At 41.7% G+C, this 20,099-nt stretch overlaps 1 protein-coding gene across 2 annotated transcripts in view; it reads right to left on the bottom strand.

Annotated features, from left to right (window-relative positions):
* The window catches only part of MTUS2 (microtubule associated scaffold protein 2), a 265,802-nt gene that overhangs the window by 202,522 nt on the left and 43,181 nt on the right, over positions 1–20,099 (bottom strand). The window contains exon 3 of one of the 2 annotated variants that reach the window (XM_059838810.1): positions 4,282–4,340. The exons of the other annotated variant lie outside the window; for it this stretch is intronic. The gene's annotated coding sequence lies outside the window, so the exon portion shown is untranslated. The remainder of the gene's footprint in view (positions 1–4,281; positions 4,341–20,099) is intronic. 2 annotated transcript variants of the gene reach the window in all.

Here is a 20,099-nt window from a genome sequence, read left to right as displayed (position 1 = left end):
GCAGATAAAGGAGATCACAAAGTAGTTCACAGTGTGGAAAGCCCTTTGCAGGGACAAAATCCCACGCCATGAAAGGATCCACAATCTGGCTCTCCCCATCAGTTTATTCTAGATGTTTCATACCACATTTCCATAGAGGCTCTCCTTTACTGGATGCTGGACTATTAGCAGACCATCTTTCACAGAATATTACTTGGATTATCTATCTGAAAGTCAAAATCTGGACCCTACAGTGTATCACAGAAAATTGCATCAGTGAAGTTAATAATTTTATGCTTTCTGAAGGAAAATATCACTATCCTTGAGGGAAGCACACAGAAGTGCATACCTGACAGAGCTCATCTAGACTGCCTTAGGATGCTTCAGTGCTTAACATAACACCACTGACTGGCCTTCCTATACCAAATTTCTGATTTTAGGTATAGAATAAAAAGCAGATTTAAGATTGGCAAACAGAACACGTTACAAGAAGGCAAACCTCTATAACTTATCCTCTCAGGCATTCACGGCCTAAAGCAATGAACTGCAAGTACTAAGGGAGTGAAATCTGACAGCCTGTTTGCATTCTGAGGTTCATATGCATCCATATCTTTGCACAGATAAAAAAATTACACTGTCTCTTAAATGACCTCTTCCCAACAAGGAAATACAAATCAAGCAATTGTCTCTTCTCTACCACCACTTTGAAAGACACTTAGGAAAGGTTTTCATTTCACTTCCAGAGATCTCTGATGATGCACCTATGTGGGAAGAGAATTCCAGCAGCTCATACATCCTTAGGTCCTACTACTGGGGGCTTGGTCACATTCACTGAGGTAGGTACCTGCTGTGCTTGCTTGCATTACACCACCTCCATCACTGTGCTAGTCATTCCTTCTAGGAATTTCTCCTATTTTACTACAGCACCTCTAACACAGAATCAAAAACATGTGCACTAATACCAGGATTGGGACATGACAGACACATGTCTAATTGGTATGTTCTAGGGTTTAAGACTTCCTTTTCTTCTCCCTGCTCACATGTTTCACATGGCTCAATTAAAAGGCAGAATGGGATGCTGCCAAATGTTTCTTTCACACTGAAAAAGAGACATCTATTTAAAGAATGTTGTTACACTAGCCACATTTCATCACAAAAAATGAATACCTATAATTACAATATCTGTGATTATACAATGTCAAACACAGGAAAAATAAGCACTCTAACATTTTGAGGAAAAAATTGTAACCTGTATTATCCACATTCAGGCTAAAAATTCTGGATCTTGTCCCAGCCTCAGAAATAAAATATACCCAGCAGTAATTGAAACACAAATGAATTTGATTATAATCTTACCAGACTCTAGCTTTTGCATTCCTCAGCTATGTGACAAACAGATGGAAAAATCCCATTACATGCACCAGGAGACAAATTTTTAAGGTATCTCTGCAAACATCAGTTATCTTTACACTTAGATATTTTTGGCCTTGGAGCTTGAGCCCTATTGCATTACATTTGTGAAATATTTGGCCGTTCATTCATAATGCATTTTGACAGTGGCAGTGGAGCTGCTGATGAAAAACACTGCTGGGCTTGTGGGTTTGCCTTTGCATTCAGATGGTGGCAGCCCTGGCTTCCTTCTCCCCTGACGTCATTCGTGAGGGTTTGAAAGTTTGTCCACCAGGAGCTGAGCAGCTGGAGGCAGTGGTGGGGACACACACCTGGAGTGAGCCAGAGCCTGGTAGAAGGCTTTACATAATGCCATACAAGGCTATACATATAAGGTTATACATAATGCCAAAAATCCCCTCCAACACCTGAGAGGGTGCAGAGGCCATCCCAGCTCACAGCAGCTCCCTAACACCAGACTTGGGCAGACGCATCCCTCCTGCAACAAGCCAGGCAGAAATGAGAAGGGATAATTGGTCTAAGGAAGAGGTGCTGCTGCTGGATCTCCTGATGAGGGAGCTCCCAGTAATGTTCCTCGGGGCATGTGTCAGCCAAGAAAACAGTGGCATTTCTGGGAACCAGGAGCCCCTATTGTTTGTTGGGATATTCACACTATTTTCTCCAGTTTGTGCTCTGTCTTCTTGTAGCTTGTGGGGCTGTGGTTACCCTTGATGGGCAGGTGTGGAACACAGGGTGTGGGAGAATTGCGCTATCATTTGCCCTCAGCTAGAAACCACAGGTTTCCCTCCCAGTGAATGACATGAAACTCAGTCAAAATGACTCTTTCTCCATAAGTTACCAAGATGCCTTTATATTACTTGTATATAGCCCTATTGATTTTTTTCAGTACTTAAATGCTTTAGGAAAATCAATGTTTCAGCAAATAGAGTGGAGCAGAAGTATCATAGAATCCCATTTGCCATTCCAGCATCAGAGATCATGGTTAAATTAAAGGAAATAACTTGTACGATGTGGGATGATGGATTTTGAGAAAAACTGCAGGAGACACAGAAAATGGGTGAGTGGAGAGACATGAAATTAAAAACAAAATAGAAAAAGATAGGCTGAAGATAAAGATAGTGGCTGTGGGACTTAGTTAATTTTAGCAATCCAAAACTTAGTTGTCTAGTCCAAGATAATAAATTTAGTTCTCTGTATGTAGTGAATAGAGAGCAGGAGCCATCTCCACAGAGGATTCAGCCTAAGGCAGGACAATGCATCACACATTCCTTCACCTATCCCAAAGTCTACACTCAGAGGGGATGAGTAACTTTTATGTTTTAACAGCACTGCACTTGATAAAGGATCATGCATCATTTTGAGTGTTGTACCTATTGATTAGAAGGCCCTCTAACTCAACATTTTTTTGTTTTTGAAGATAAGAATCATTTGGGTTTCTTGGAAAAATCTGACATTTCTTGTGTCAGAGGAAAAATTTCCTTGTATTTGCTTATCACCAGGTCCTGGTCTGAATATTCAAATAATTTATGAGCACAAAAGCTATTTATTTGTTGTATTTTATTAATAATGGGCCAAACTTATCACTAGCACAATCTCATGTATTGCCATTCACTTCTAAGTTGCTACATATGCTTACACAGCAGGGAATTAGGCCAGCTACAGTCAAATGCTTCATTACTAGTCAGGTCAGACAATAAATCAGATCTTCTGTTTGCAAAGTACTGCAATTTGTGTCTAATGACTGGAAGAACTGGTATATAAAGTCATTATCAAAACTGGAAAGCAATTATCTCCTAGATGTGCAAAACCTCATCTAAAATTTGAACTTCAAAAGAGGGAAAAGGATGGCAGGTGTAAAGGCTTCCTGCCTACTACATCCTTCTCACACACACCAGGAGTTTTGGCATATTTTATACAGGAGGACATTCCACTGCCCCAAGACCCTGAACATTTCTAACACCTCCCAGTCACTCTGAATTTCCTCAGTGACCTTGCCAACTTTTATACACAACCAGTTTGCTGAGTTACCATTCTTTCTGCATTGCTCATAACACACGTTGTCAAAAAGATAAGAAATATGATCACATCTACAGCTTCTAATTAATACACAAGTGTTCTAAATAATTTGCCTAAAGTGTCAGTCACAAAGTAGGGCAAACCTTTACAGCCAAGTTTCAAAAAAAATCTAATTAATTGTCTCCCCTCTGCATTTTAAGTGATGAGTCTACTGCACATAACCACAGGTGACCTATTATTTCCCACAAAACAATCACAGCCCAAAGGAAGTCCCCAAAGATAAAGTACTCATGGGATGTCTAGTCCACCTCTTTCAGAATTGGAGCAAACACCTCATACTGAGATTTTCTGACTATGAAATAGGTGAGCTTTTACGATTTTACGCAAGTTTTTTTCCCTTACATTCCCAGAAATTCCTTATTCACTGCTGAGATACAGCACACCAACTTCAGAAAGATGAGCCTTCCCTCATGGGAAGTTAGGTGTGGGATCAGAAGTTGGTTTATAACAGACCCTTAGTTTCAATTTCAATACAAATGTTTGTTTCTTGTGACATGACTAATATTAATCACCTAAAGCCAGTTGGCTGAAGTGGGGTAAGAACACTTAGATGTTTAAAAATACTTTTATTTTATAAGCTCTTATTTAGTGTGTACATCTGACAAAGAGCAGAGGACACAGAAAGCTTGCTGAAAAATATGGATTACTGCCCTACCAGTGCAAGTCCGAAAACAAAGCATGGGCTGCACATAAACTGAGTATCATATGCTACTTCACAGTTATAAGGCAGTGTAATTTCTGGAGGTACCCATCAGACCACGTGGAATTGAGATGCTGTCTGCAAGGTGCACCTTGCATGCCTCCTGTATTACTTACTATTTGGTTTCTGCTGAAGATGTTCCTTGGGGAAGACTCTTGCTCCGTTCATCAAAAGCCTTCAAGAGATATCAAAATGGGGGGAAAAAAAAAAATCACTCTAGGTCAATAGGAAAGTTCTTTGTATTATAGAATAACTATTAAAATTCCAGTATGCTTTTTCACACAAGCACCGGTCTAGATTATATTTGAACTACCTTTTCAATTAATTTCTATTTTCTAGCATAGATTTTCTATTTGTTTCATTGCCTGAGGTGCAGCTTGCACTTCAGCACAAGCTTTGGGCCAATGCAGTGCTGGGAGAACTGAACACTCTGAGCAGCTTTCAGATGTGGATACAGTGCTTCTGTGGCAGGATGAAGTTCTGGCCTTTAAAAGTCAGAGGAAATGAAATTTTCAGCTCAGAGGATTAGTGACTCCAAAACACTAAAGAATGCAATCTTTAAGACAGTGACCTGTTGACAGCTAAAGTGCTGTGTGCCATAGAGGGTGGGGGTAAATAACACTTTCTAATTTCTCAGAATTGTTTTGATGGGGGAATTACACATGCTTTGGAAATTCTAGTGGCCACGAAAATCTTTGTATAATCTTTCTTAGGACAGTACAGAGAAAAAGCAATATTAGATTAAATACTCATAAAATATTCTAAGAGCACAATAATTAAAGTAACCTCTTACACTGCTATCTATTTGGTATGCTTTTCTTTACTCATTTGTTTAGAGTATAAGTAGTGATGAAAATTTACTTTTTCTTCAAAAGAGCATTCTGAAAATTTAACAAATGAAAAGATATATTTTAGTATGCAGTTACATGTTTTCTCTCTTTATATAACTATTTGAAGTTAGATTTCTTTACTACACACTTTTCCTGAATCTTGCTAAATAAATATTCATGCTCAAGACAGGGGTGAGAGGAAGCACATATTTGATTGATATCCCAGAAGAATGAGATTTTGGCTGTGAAAATGTGATTAGAATGATCTCTCCCCATCCAGAAAAAAAAATGCATTTATAAATCAAAGTTACTATATAATTTGGTTACAGGTATTCAATGGAAAAACAATCCTCATTGTCACTTATATATTTCTATTTATATTTTTAAAACTATTGCTTCTGAGGGATGAGGAGAGTATCTCTCTATGCTTCATTATTCCAGGTGACACATGACAAATTATGTTTTCCATGGACTTTCACAGAGTCTCTTTCAGAGAAGACTCTTCCTTCAGCGCTCAGCTGTTAATCCATTTTTTTTTACTGGAAGAAATGCTATAGCAGAAGATGAAAAAAGTGCCTGTGAGCGTGTTAATCATGGAGTGATTGATGCTGCCATTACAAGGAAAGGTTAGACAACATCCTCAGCAGTTTTCACCGCTATTTGCAACACAGTGCCAGTCATCCAAACTCAGGACTGATCAATGCACAGATTTCAAATTAATTCAATAAGAGTCCTCTGAATGCAATGGCAAGTCTGATAGCATTCATCTATTTTTATTTCCCCTCCCTCTTTCAGCACATTGCTGAAGTTTGAAGACATCTGAAACTTATGAGACTTTAGAAAGAGATGAGACTCATTAGAGAACGTCCAAAGGAGGGCAGTGAAGATGGTGGAGGGTCTGGAGGGGAAACCACAAGAGAAGCAGCTGAGGTCATTTCGTCTGCTCAGCCTGGAGGAGACTGAGGGGAGAGCTCTTTGTAGTCTGCAATTTCATTGAGAGGGGAAGAAAAGGGGCAGGCACTGATCTCTTTCTCTCTGGTGCCAGTGACAAGACCTGAAGGAATGGCCTGAGGTTGTGTCAGGGGAGGTTTAGGTTGGGTATTAGAAAAAGGTTCTTCACCCAGAGGGTGGCTGGGCACTGACACTGGCACAGGCTCCCCAGGGAAGTGGTCAGGCACCAGCCTGACAGAGCTCAAGAAGCATTTGGACAATGCTCTCAGGCCCAGGGTGTGACTCTTGGGGATGGTCCTGTGCAGGGCCAGGAGCTGGACTCTATGATCCTTGTGGGTCCCTTCAAACTTGACATATTCTGTGACTCATGGTCACACTACCAACGACAACTTCTTGCTCTGGCTCCCTACACACATCCGTTCTCATACTGGCATCAACTGCTACAAAACCCATCTAAGAAAGCAGAGAAAAAGGCAGTAGCCAATATACCAAAACAGGAAAAAAATTCAATTATCACCTCTACAATTTCTTCTGTGAAATAGTTTCACAGAATTCTTGCCTGCTGCTTTTTTAACATGACTTTATGAATTTTACAGAAAAATATGTGAATTCTGGAATGTGGGTACACTGCTAATGGAAGCACTATTGTGATGTGAATTGAAAAGGACAAAATTTTTAGAACTTCTCTGAATGCACTTGTCTTCATAAATTATTTGAAAGTAAATATATCTATTGAATCAAAGAGCAAGCAACTACTTCTACATTTTATATTTTAATAATTGGTTTGATTTCCATATATCTCTTTTATTGTCAGCTGTAAAAAAAAATCACACCTGAATACTAAGAAAAGAAACAATTAAAGGAATTATCATTCCAATAAAATCATCTTCTTTTAAGTCCAGGATTGCATAGTTTATTTCCTTTATGCTAATTTATTCAATAATTAGAAGGATCAGTATTAACTTATCAGTATTTTAGTTCCTCTAAGTGATTTAACTGAGCACTGCTGCTTTTTATGACAAAGAATAATAAAATTGTTCTGCAGCGATGTAGATCTTAAATAACCTGGGCAATAGATGTTCCTTTCCATCTCCATTACTGATTTTATTAACATCAGTGTAATTGCCCTGAAGCAATAAACAATGATCAGAGTTTTACCTGTAATATTTCTTTACAGTATTGAACACATAATTTTCTAGTTAGCTGAAGACAAACCTCCTTGTTCTGTAGTCCATCTTTTCAGGTTAATCCAAGTATTTTCTTGAATAATACTTTTAAAATTAAACCAGCCAAGCTGCTACCTGACAAGCCCTCTTTTGTGGTCATTTAAATGACCATAACTGAGTACTCCTGTGGTCTGAAAATGCTTTCCTTTGCTTTTCAAACCTGTTGTGAGAAGCTCTCCTTCCATAAACAAACACTAACAGAATTACCAATGAACTGCTTCACCAAAGGCTTGCTGGAATTGCAAACTCATTAAGTGTTTTTCACTTGCAGTCTCAACCCAGCCAATCACTGCACAATTACTCAGTGTACATATTGCAGTGGCGTCTGAAGTGGGGCACGGTCATGTCAAGCATTCAGAGATCATGTAGGGTGAAAAGCACAGAGCCAGTTGCAGTTCATCTCCCTTTCACTTTCTCATGGACAATGAGTCAACAATACAGAAATAAATTGCAAAGAAAGAGCTGCCAAGTCATCTTGTATATGAGATATTGAAAACTAAAATAAACAGAAAGGGAATAAGGTACATTCTCAACAACCATATGCAACAACACACTCAATTCAGGTACTTAATTTGGGCGACAGAAGGATGGTATTTAAGTCATAACACAGCTCTCATGTGCTATGAAGTCTAAATGCTATCAGACCACATCCCTGTCTTTAGCAGGTACCCTAACTTTAGCAGGTTTCCTGCTATCACTCTTTGATCAGATCCCAACGAGTTTCCCTTTCTTCCAGTCATGCGACCAACACACAGAAGCTTCTGAGACAGAAGCTGACATTTGCAAACCCTTCTGCCTTCTGTGTGGCTACGTGTGAGCAGACTTGGCTGTATCCAGAGGTATGTTCCCTTGCAACAATGCAGGACAGCCTTGCAAAATGAAAGGATTTATTCAAAGAATGTGGGGGGAAAAGAACTAAACTAAAGCTTTCATGTGCATCCATGGCTGCGAGTCCAAGTGCTCCTGAGTCTGGGGCCTCCTGGGTAGCTTTTCTTCCTAGCTGACAGCCTCCTCTTCAATTTTAACTCTGATCCAGGAGTTCACCATCCTGTTCCTGGCACCATAAGGAAATACCAGCCACTAATACTCCATTAAATCTTCAAAGAAATTCTCTTTACGGTTCCCTGTAATTCCTCCATTTCAGGCCAGAAACGCTTACTATCCTTTACTTTTCACCTTCCCCATTAACAGAACTTAACTACTCTGTCCACTCAATCACAGTGCAGAGAGAATAGAAAAAATGTCTCCCAAACATACTTAGCAAAAGTAATCCCCATATTCTGCACCAGTTAATAGGAATCTTTCCTGGGGAAAGACCTTATTTGATTTTGCATTGTAAATTTTGATGTCCTACCTATAAAGTTTATAGCAAAGAAACACTGCCAATTCTTCTTTTTCTTACTTACCACTAAGCACTCTCCATTAAGGCAGAAACACTACCCCACTTACCTTTTGCAGCAGGCCATACAAATCCCTTTATCAGACAAAATATGACAGGCCACTTTGGCTTTCCGGTTCTCACTACTCCTCACAATAAATCCCACAACACACCGCAGCCTTAAAAAACCTTTCCACAATTCTGTGTTTCATGCACGAGGTGTAAGAATCACACAGAGAGAGGCCAAAGACATCCTTTTGCATAGGGGCCTCCTCATTTGTATGCAGCAGACCAGATTCCCACCAGTTTGTACCTAAATGTCAGTCCTAATACGTAGTTATCACAGGAAGATAGCCAAGGTGATTTATCTTAATCATGAAGGCAAAATGTTACTATGTTTCATGAGCAAAAAGGCACATTTTGACCCACTTCTTTTGAAATAGCAAAAACTATAAACATATATAATTTTTCAGCTGTTCTTTCATTTCAGCAAGCTATGTGTTGCTGCTAAGGGCACCAGCACTTAAAAAAAGGTTCTTTGGATACAGTCTCCTAGGAAAGCAAAATTTTTAGAAGTGCAATTTCTTGTTTGCTGTCAATCAGGAAATGTCCATAGATAGTTCATAAAATCTTTGTGAAACTGCGGTTTGCAAATTATGCTTATGAGCACTGTTGGACACAACTTCTAGATCTCAAATTTTCACTGAACAAAGGCCCAAACTAGCTCATAAAATTAATTTATTTTGCCGTATCCTCATAAAGAATTATCTGGTCATTACCTTACCAAAATTTTGAGGTCAGTGGGAAGAAATCTCTTTGTTCTCTGTACTGACCCCCTTCCTGGAGCCAAGAGACATGGAAACACACCTCAGGAAAATATATCTCCAACTATTAATTCAACCATTGTCTTCAAAACCCAAAGTATGTTAAAAAAAACTGCAAAGGAATTTAAAAGAAAATATATTAAAAGGCCAAGGCCTCCCTACCAGCTACTAAAATTGAGAATAATTAGGAACTTTGAATAACATTCTACAGTCTCACAGGAGCTGTAGATCAATGCAGTAACATAGGTCCAAAAGCCCAAAGTGAATTTTAAAGGAAGACCATAGTTTGTCTGATAGCAAGGGGCTTCAAACCCTCCGTCTCCTCCAAGAGTGTGGCTTCCAGCAAGGAGGAAAACTTTCCCAAGTGAAGACAGCTTGGCTGAATTCACCAGAGAGCTGCTGTGTCATCACACAAACTTAGAACAAGGAACAAGCAACCAGCATTTCTTGTCTCTCATCACCATGACCTTCATCTGTCCACTTCCCCTTCTAGAGCCAGAATTGCCTTGTTTGAGCCAATCAAAGGGATCAAAGGATTGTTTGGGCTGGAAAAGACCTTCATATCATAGACTCCTGCCATTAACCCAGTTTTGCCAAATCCATCCCTAAACCATGTCACCAAATACCACTTCACACATCTTTTAAATACCTCCAGGGATGGTGACTCCACCACTTCCCCAGGTTGTCTGTTCCAAAGCTCTACCATCCTTTACAGGAAGCAACTTCTAATTTTCAGTCTAAACCTCTTCTGGTACAACTTGAGGCCATTTTCCTCTTGTCCTGTCACTTCTTATCTGGGAGAAGAGACCAACCCCCAACCAGCTACAGTCTCCTCTGTTGTAGAGAGTGATAAGATCCCGCCCTCCACCTCCTTTTCTCCAGGCTAAACACCTCCAACTCCCTCAGCTGCTCCTCATCAGACTTGAGCTCCAGAGCCTTCCCTAGCTCCATGGCCCTTCTCTGGGCAATGCTCCAATCATTTTGTTCTTATGGAGCACAAGCAATGCTACTTCACTGTATGTAGAAAGGTTGCCATCGATGCTCAGACTTTGGAATAGGTCTTGGTTACAGCAATGCATTGCTCACACCTTCATCTTACCTTTATAAAAACAGCTCAACTGGGAACAAAGACAATTCCCTTTAATCCGGTCCATAAGCTGTCCCCTTTGCTATTGCCTTTTGTTGAGCAGCCATTCTGATTTTTATTGCAATCTTACAAAAAAGCATTTGCATGGATTTTTTCATACTTTTAACAGTAGTTCAGTCATTGAAATCCACGGTAAAAGAAATCAGTGTTTCAGACTCCCAAAGGCCACCATGATTCTCATGCAAAGTATGTCTGCCTATTTCACTAGTATTTCCTAAGAATAGTTACTATCTGCCAATTTACACACAAATCTATCACCAGTGGGGAGGTCATATGCCAACAGTGTATTTCTCTGCTGTCTTTAATTTAGATTTATAATAGTATTTTTTTCACAGATAAATACAAGTTGGCAAAATACTGGTCATACTGCAAGGAGTTTTATTTTCCTTAGGGGAAAGTAGATGCCAAGTTGTGATAGAACGCCAGGAGGCCATAAAAATGGAATTATAAGTCTACAGATATTCCATGGTAAATTGAATAAATAATTTTTTTTCCCCACCAGGGGGATTATAGCTGAATTGCTGCATCTGCAAAATCCAAAGTCCTTTGCTGCTACAAAATTATTTTCTACTTGGGTCCAAGGTTTATGGTAGTTGGCTTCCCAGTCACAGAAAACCATACATTATTTACAAATCTTTGAGTATAAGTCTGTTATGAATACATTAACTGTTCTCTTACCTTCAGAACTCATTAGCAGCAGGAGCCACAGCTATTTTCCACTATATACCCCTGCTATACCCCTGCATATGCTGAACCTGCTGTGCCACTCGAAGTGGTGTGTTTCCAATGTTAGCCTTATTTTAAAGAGTGAATTGAAAAAACAAATTGACTATAGGGGAAAAAAAAAATCTTTAAAACTTCTCCCAAAGCGTGTTAACCCAGTAGGTAGATATCTACCCATTGGTATTTGTGAACTCTGCCTAGATGCAGGGATTTATTGTCAAAACACTGCAGACTTTTTAGCCTTGCTTCTAAGGAAATGGAGGATTACAAAATTACGTCGTATGGCATTTGTCAATCCTTCCTTCCTTAGCCAACATTGAACCTCTTGGCCCGTTTTAAGCAACTTTGATAGCTGGGTTCAGGGAAGAAAGAGGTCTCAGAGGCAGAAGTCTTGACAGGTCTTGTGAAAATTAGAGGCTGGCTAGGTACAGAAGACAGAGAGGAGTATTTTGTCCATCCTGGAAGGCAATAGTCTGCTGTCTGTCCCCACACACCTAACTCACATCAGCCACAGCCTGAGGTGATGTTTATCCACCAGGCTGGGAAAATAAAGCAAACACGGCATGCTGCAGGAGCTGAGAGGGATTAGAGGATGGAGGACACAAACCCACACAAACCCAAGTTCTCACACTGAGGCTGCTTGGTTTTTCATAACTCTTTTCATAGACAACATTAATGAGTAGAAAACTTATGTTTTAATTTGTAAGGCAAACATGTATGTAATTATGAAATAGTATACTCTGCCAGGCTGGTTATGTGAAATAGGCAGAGTCTGGGCATAGGGGACCAAATAGTATAAACTGGAGTCATTCCACCAAATTCAGTGGAAAAATGGCACTCTGCCCTGGAAAGGATCACAGACCTCATGGAAACCAAGGAACCCTGGTGAGAAGTGAGACTGAGATAGGATGGGGGCCTCCTTTCCCTGCAGATCCCAAGAGCACAGCACCATGGCTTGCTCGTGAGCAGGCAGGATACTCTCCCTTCCTGGGCTCAGCAGCAACTCATTCAAAACCCTCATCAGAGAGAGAGGCCACTGCCATGTTATATTGGAGCAATTTAGACCAGAACTGTATGGGAATTCTTAATTGCTGTTCTTCAGCTCTGCCTTCGTCTTTTTCTATGGACTGCACAGATAGGCAAGCTTTTATAATTGTAACCACATTTTACATAGATATAGATATATATACATTTCTCCTCAATGGTAAATTCAGTCTTATGTACTGACAAAGCAGAGTGCAGTGATCTGCTTTTAACTGGTTAAGCAGTCTGAAGCGATCCAAGAAAGAGAAATCAAGAAAAATAGAACATTATTTCACTCTTCAATCAGTTTGCCTAGTTACAAGGCTAAGGCTCTTGCCAAACAAAAACGTAATATCTCTACTAAAATTAGGATATTAGTTCTAATTACCAGGCACATAAAAATCTTAAAATTCTGGAGCTGAACTGATAATGTTGCTATGGAAATAAGCTTAATTACTACAGACCAGCTAACAAACTTCTCAATGCTGCTATCTTTACAAGCTACCTCCGCTCCTGAAAATTTGTGGTTTTTTCCTCCCCCAAATGGGACTAAATATTTCTAGTGTTAACAGTAATTAAATTCAGACATTCCAAGTCTGAGGCTATTCTGAGAATTGCTTCACAGAGACTAAGGCAAGAGAAACACCAAGCACAGTGCTTCAGTGTAACAATTCCAAACAGTCAAAACCCCATTTTTATCAATGTACTAATTCAAACACACCAGGCAATGCAAATTCCCCCTGTACATAACAATGAATGCATGCATGCTCGTCCCACACATTTTTCCCCCTCTCACACAGGAGGAAAATTTATGAGAAGGAGAACCAGGCAGCAGAGGCTTTTCCTGCAGTCCCCAGACTTTGGTTTCCAATTACTCCTTATGAATACGTAACTGTGCATAGGGAGACACACGTGCATGTGGATATATGCACGTGAATGTATGCACACAAGAAAAAGATACTTTATGAGCAGACTCTGGCATTTTGCTTTCCCACAGCAGGAAGCCCCACGCTGGAGCTCAGGGACGGGCAGCTGGCAGGGCAGAGGAAAGGCGGCAGGGCTCCAGTGTGACCATGACTCCACATGCTGGACACTGCAGAGTAAGGGCCCCAGAGGGGAAAAGCTGGGAAAGGAGTGGGCAGAAGACAGGCAGGAGACCCTGGTCCGATCCAAGAACTGCCCAGCTGCAGGAGCTGAGACAGAGCCGGCCCTGCAGGTCTTGCATACCCCAACAAGAAAAACTCTACTCCCTGTCCCTTTCTGAAGGGACTTTAGTTCCCTGGGTGTGCCTATTCATCCTGCTGGGAAGACAGCCATGCCTAAGCCCAGCTGGGGCAGTGCCACGTGATGAACATGACCCACTGGCCACCAGCCCACAGGCTGCAAAATGCAGGTAGTCAAAGTGAACTCCACAAACACTCAGTGGCTGAAAATCCTTCCTTTCTGCAAATTTCTGTGAATTTTCACTGATAGAAAAAGAACTCAAATTTATCAGATAAGTTATAAGCTACACATCATGAATAATTTAAGCAGTGTTAATAAACAGCTGAAATCAGAAAAGCCACAAGGAGAACATTTTACAATGATCCTTGTTGGTGGCCTGAAATACAAACTAGCTTACATCCAACCTGACAAAAGTCACTCTGCTGACTTTAGTTTAATTACTCCTGATTTCTACCAGTCTGAAAGCAAAATAATTTGTTTACCTTCCCAAAGGATAAAACTAGTGCTCAGTTCAGAAACGTTAGCTTTTTAAAAGATTCTTCATTCATATTATTTTCCAAAGATTTTCTTGAATCTATTTAAAATCAATGTATGCTTGCTAAATTGTACACAGTAATAATTCAGAGATAATTGGTCTCAGAATAACTTTACCAAAAATTGAAGCAGAAATGCCTCTAAAATTCTGACACTCTGAAACGGAGTTTAGACCAAAGAAAACATTTTTTAATTGGTTCAGAGTTGAGGAAATACATTTGCTTGTTACTACATATTTTTTCCTTGGTGAAACCATGGAAGGTACATCAGCCCAGAGGAACTTAAGCCCCAAGGAATGAACCAATTATCTGGTCTGACCTCTTTATATGAGGAGTTATTAAATTTCATTCGTTAGCTCCCTAATTGAGCCATAGAAGTAGTGACTTGCTTCCAGTTGGAATTTCAATGGTATCAGCTTTCAACTATTAGTCCTTGACAGTCCTTTCTTCACCAGTCTTTTACTGTCACTATCCCTTTATGGCTGAGTTTATATATGACATCAAGCCACCTCTCAGGCTTTCTTTGAGGTGTTCAGTGCCTGCAAATGTGTTTTCTTATTTCCATGGTTATTTTTTGCACCTTCAGTTTTTGATGTTCTTTTTAAACAAGGATATAAATTCTTCAAAGAAAGGCAAAAAACATCTATTTTTTTTCTTCCCTGTAGTTTGTACACCCAGTGACTAAAATAGGCATTTAGCTATAACCTCACTGGAATGCTTCAGCTTTCTACCAAATATCTGAAGAGAGCAGAAGTAACATCCCATAGAACTTGTTTCTGTAGCCAGGTGGATTGCTTCATGCTAACTGGCCTCATTAAACATAAGCAATGCTTCCTCCTCAAGCTTAGGCTTCCTAAAGGATATTTGGTGTCTATCTGATGCAGAGGATAAATTATGCTGGAGACAATGTTGAGTATCCCATACAGATGTGTGATCTGTATGATAAGAAACATACTCTGAAAATACATCTGCAGAGTTTAACTTCCTATTGTTTTTAGCAGCACAACTGTTGACACCAGAGCAAAAAGCAGGTGCTGCTTAAAGAGTCCAGCAGCGTCAGCAGCCACCTGCACTGGGGGGCTTCTCAGCAGCAAATCCCCTCATGTGGTCCAGAGAGGCAGCATGCACTCCATGTGAAAGGAAGAAACACAGCTGATGTGCTCTTCTTACTTCAGCTGCTGCTCCTGGAGCAAGTCCTCAGGTCACACACGGCACCCTGCACGTTGCTGCCTAAGGAGAGGTGACCAGGAGGAAGATGTGTGCTGCACCAGCACATCAAGTGTCCGGGGAGGCAGAAGGCAGGCTTAAACCACACTGGGTGTCATGCAGAAATCTGCAGGTTAGCTGTTCATAAGCTACTTCTGGACTCTCCTCAGACACTTACTAGCTTATAACTCATTAGTTTATTTCTTATTAGCACGCTAATGCAGCTCTCCAGCCTGAGGCCTTGCTGTGGTGGGGACATTCAGCATATCTGCGGCAGCAGCTACGGGAAAGCCCAGCCCTCTCACAGGTCTCACAGGAAATGTGCCCCAGTAAATAAGGGGCAGGAAAACCCATCCCTGAAGGAAGCAAATACCACCTGATCTACCCCCAGGGCTAGCTGGGAGAAAGTCTGTAATGAGCTCTCCAAATGTTTCCGCTCACAAGGCTGTAAGGAAAAGAGGAGCCAGACACTTTTCTCAGCAGTCACTAACACACTGAGCCAAAAAGTGAGTCCTCCCTGCCAGCTGCTGAGACATATGTAAAGCAGTCTCCATAGTCTGCACAGGTAAGTCTTGGCCCAGGAGCATGACATGCACACCAGCTCTGGGGAATGGGCACAGGTGACAAGGCTGCAGCTGGTAAGGAGAACACGTGCTGGTCATGCTCCATCCCCACCAGCGGCCATCCTGCCCCACACCACAGCCCTCAGACTTTTGCAGAATAAACTCTTCCAGCACGGGTAAGGGCACCCCAGCACACACACCAATCAACTTTGAGTAACCCCCTGAAGCAAGAAACGTGTGATGTGCCTTCCCAGCAAGAAATCTGTCCGGTTTGAGCCCTGCATGCCTCTTTCAGATTTGTTTCTGCTAACACTGCCAGCCAGTCCTCAACTGCTCACAGGGACCTCTAAGCCCCTGTTCCCACAAGAGCAGCAGCCACCCAGGCTCTGCACTCAGGCTGGGAGTCCTTGTCCTCTCTGCAAGTGCAGCAGCTCCACCTGCTCCCTCCTCCTTAAAACAGACATGTAACTCCCAGCTCCCCATCATGCTGCTCACTGAGCGATGGCACCGCTCCCAGTGCATCCCGAGGGCAGTCCCTGGGAACAAGGACTCACATGAGTGGCATCTCTGCTCTCCCTGGGCACTCTTCTCTAACCTATTTGTGCTTTCCCAGGGGAAAAAAAACGTGCTGCAGTGAGGCAGCTGAAAAGTAACAGAATGAATACAGGGTGGGAAGGGGATGGGGGGAGTAAAACTGTGTCTTTAACCTTTTTCTTGACTTTTATTTGGCTTTGAGTGCTCCACCATGCAACTTTAATAGCGACTCCCTGCAGTGGGGTTACATGGATCTGTGCAAGCACCTGCAGCGTCAGCAGACTTGGAGAGGAGGATGGAGCATGCCTTCTTGGAGACTTTTCCATAGAAAAGTTTCCAGGGCTCTGACATCCCCACTGAGATGACAGGGCACCAATCTTCAAAGGCTCTTCAGAACTCCCTATATGGAGCTGAGTTTATTTACTTTAAGGACATTCATCCCCTACGGCAAACAGGGAGCACAAGGGCTCGAGCTGCTACAAGAAAAAGGTCTGTTTGCCGTGACCTTGCATCCCCTGAAATTGTTGGAAAGCTTTCTGAGACAGCTTGGAGTAGTGCACTGGATCAGGCAGCTAATTATAAAACTTGACTGGTTTTGCAAGCATACCTGACTCCCATGGAGACTGACAGCAGGGCTCATGGGATTTGTGCTGCGTACAAACATCAGCTGGTTTTCAAATGACCACAATATCATTTCCCCAAAATCTGTAGCATGTTGAAACCCCTGTAGCGCAAACATGATCAGGCCATCAGGTTCAAAGTTTCACATGATTCCCACCTTCCCAGGGAAGCATCCTAAAAATCACATTAAATGCTAACATTTCTTTTTCCACTTTCTTCTCTCAAAAATATTGTTTAGGGAATCTGTAAAACCTCTAAAATCAGGTTGTCATCTTTGGACATGGGCCATGTTTGGAATTTCTCATCTAGAAAGGTAAATGTTTCACTACATGCCGGCCACCTAAATCCAGGAAACTGTGTAAAGAAAAGTATTTTACAATCTTATCTAAGGTTGCTGCCTCCTATGTACTTTTTATGTGACATATTTATAATACAAGGGGGATGTAAAACACATCCACCTAGATAGTAGACAGTCAGTCAGTCGGTCAGTCAAAAAAGGACCAGCACAGCATAAATCCACAGCATATTTTAGCTTCTGCCTGTTCCAGAGAATAGTAGCTGGCTGCAAGTAATGGATTACACATGCACACAGAACACAGACACCCATGCAAAACGAGTGGCCTGATTGTCTAAGAAAATGTGGGCATTCCCTTAGGCTATTTTTTTTCCCTCTATCTACTTGCATAGGCAGTACTGAGCAGAATATATGATATTGGAAACTATTACATTCTGAATGACTGATGTAATTGCATTTGAATCTTACCACGACCTCTACATATCCCCAGACCCAAGGCAAATTTAACCAAATGGACTGCTATTCCATTCACCTGCAAAGATGCTTCCCAGATGAATTTTCAAGTCCTTTAAAGTGAGCATAATTTCATGATTCCCTGGTTGCCACCCAGTTCAGACTCATCACAGCACTTTCATTACCGCCCAGCCAAACAGCAGATAGTGTTTGCAAATGTTGTAATGGTATTGCAATACCCTGTATGAAGAAGAGTCAAATGCAATATGCCAGAACTCACCCCAGCCTGACAAATAATACCAGCTAACTGTAGCAAAACTGACAAGTCATTTAAGTGCAAAGTACTTTCAAAAATGTCTTATTTAGGCACACAGTGCAGTGGCTCAGAAGTAGCAATCAGCAGCAGGATACTTACCAGCTCAGACCCTGGTAGGTGAGCTGGGAGGACTTGGCTGAGGAGCCTGCACAAGCAGCACAGAGCACTGCTGCTCAGAAATGGAGCAGCTGCCTTGGAAAGAGAAGAGACAGAGCCCAGATGGAGATGGAAGCATGCCCTACCTGGCCTAGGCCCACAGCCCCTGGAGTCAGTGGAGCTGAAGCAGGGAGAACGGGCACTTGATCAATTTTTGACTAATGGTGATACAGAACCTGAACTGAGGACTCCCCACAGCCACTCAGACATCCAGGATGGACACACAGGCACCTGCGCCCAAAGTACGTGTGCCGCCACTCCCGAGTCCCATGGTGGCAACAGCCTTCTGGGAACTGGGGCCAGGTAAAACTACCTGTGAGCTCTCAGGGTACCCTGAACAACAAAGTAGAAGAGGATATGCCTGGGTAAACCCAAACACTTGGAGTACTTGATTAAGTCTAGCCCTAGCACACTTTCCTTCTTCGTAATGCAAAGAGTGCCTCAAAGAAGAGGCTGCTGCATTTCCTTTAAATTCAGTCCTTGTCCGCATTATTTATTTGAAAAACCCCCTTGATGAGTGAGGAACAAGGAGAATGATGGCAATCATAACAGTGACCTCTGCCTGAGGGAAAGAAATCATTCTGATTAAATAGGTTAAAACTGTTTTTCAGCAATGTTAACCTCTGTCTTTTAGGAATGCCATATAAACAGCCAGAAGAAAAGATATGGGTATTAATGATCAAAACTTTCCAGGCTTTCAATTAATGAATGAAAGAAAATGCTAGCTAGTCACATCTATGTCCTTCGAAAGATTCCAAAGAGGGAAGAAATGAAAGGACATTTCCAATATTTTTTGGATGAAGAAATTGAGCACAAGAAAACTAAAAATCTTTCAAGTGACTTTTAATATGCCTGATGAAACAAAAGCAAGTACAAGTAAAGTCTGGAGGATTCTGTGCATGCACCTTGCATTTTCTATTTTGCTTTTGGAGTTGCCTCAAAGAGTTTTTTGGGGTTTTTTGCGGAGATCAGAAATACAAATAAAGAAAGAAATTAGAAAGAAATCTAACAAATGTTGTCACCAGTCTTTTCAAAACCAGATCACAAACTGCATCACTGGATCACCGCTTTCATTACAAATGCTTCATTACAGGAGCTCACACCTTTCCATTATTCAAATGAGAGCTAAGTTGCTAGAAGAGGACGGATGTCCAATGCACATTTTGTTTTCTTCACACACTTTTTTTCCAGAAGCTGCTCTGATACAGCAGATACATACCCAGAGTTACAAGGGCAGAGATGTGCCTCCATTCCTCCTCTCCGCCTTGCAAGGTCTCCCGAGACCCTCAGCATGGGGACACTGGACTCTGTGCTTTGCAGAGAGCCCCTCCTTCAGGACCCTTAGGTACCACCACAGCCCATGAGCAGAACAGCTGCTGTTATCCCTTGGATTACTCAGGACAAGACCTTTTACCCTTCAGGATGTAAATTACCAGCTGTCAAGTGGCTTCAATGGCACTGGGCTATAGAAATGTTAATCAATTCTAATCAATACCAGATCCTGTGTCTGAAATGAGCTGCTGGCAGCAAAATGGCAGGAGCAGAGCTGAGGTTCTCCAGCAAACACTTAGAGTACAAAGGGAAAACCACTGGCCCTGAAATATCCCTCCCATTTAAAAGCAGGCTGGCAGGAGTGACACTGAGGAGTTCTGGCACAGCAGGTATGAACCTGAACCAGCTGGCAAAGGGAATGGGCTTTGATTTCCAATACCACCCACACAATTATTTTCATTAAACAGGATCCTACCTCAAGTCCTTCAACCTGTGCTCCTGTGCTGTCCCTGTACTGCTGGGACCCTCAGCATTGGCCCCAGGGCAGCATCTCCCATGGCAACCCATTCCAAACCCATGGAAAACAGAGCACGTGGTACCTGGGTGGGCTTGAACCCCTGAAAACACTAATGGCTGTTTCATTTCAAGGAGGGGAGAAG

This window comes from Haemorhous mexicanus, chromosome 2, assembly GCF_027477595.1.
Source record: "Haemorhous mexicanus isolate bHaeMex1 chromosome 2, bHaeMex1.pri, whole genome shotgun sequence".
Lineage (NCBI taxonomy): Eukaryota > Metazoa > Chordata > Aves > Passeriformes > Fringillidae > Haemorhous > Haemorhous mexicanus.
This window is presented reverse-complemented; position numbering and strand designations above follow the sequence as displayed.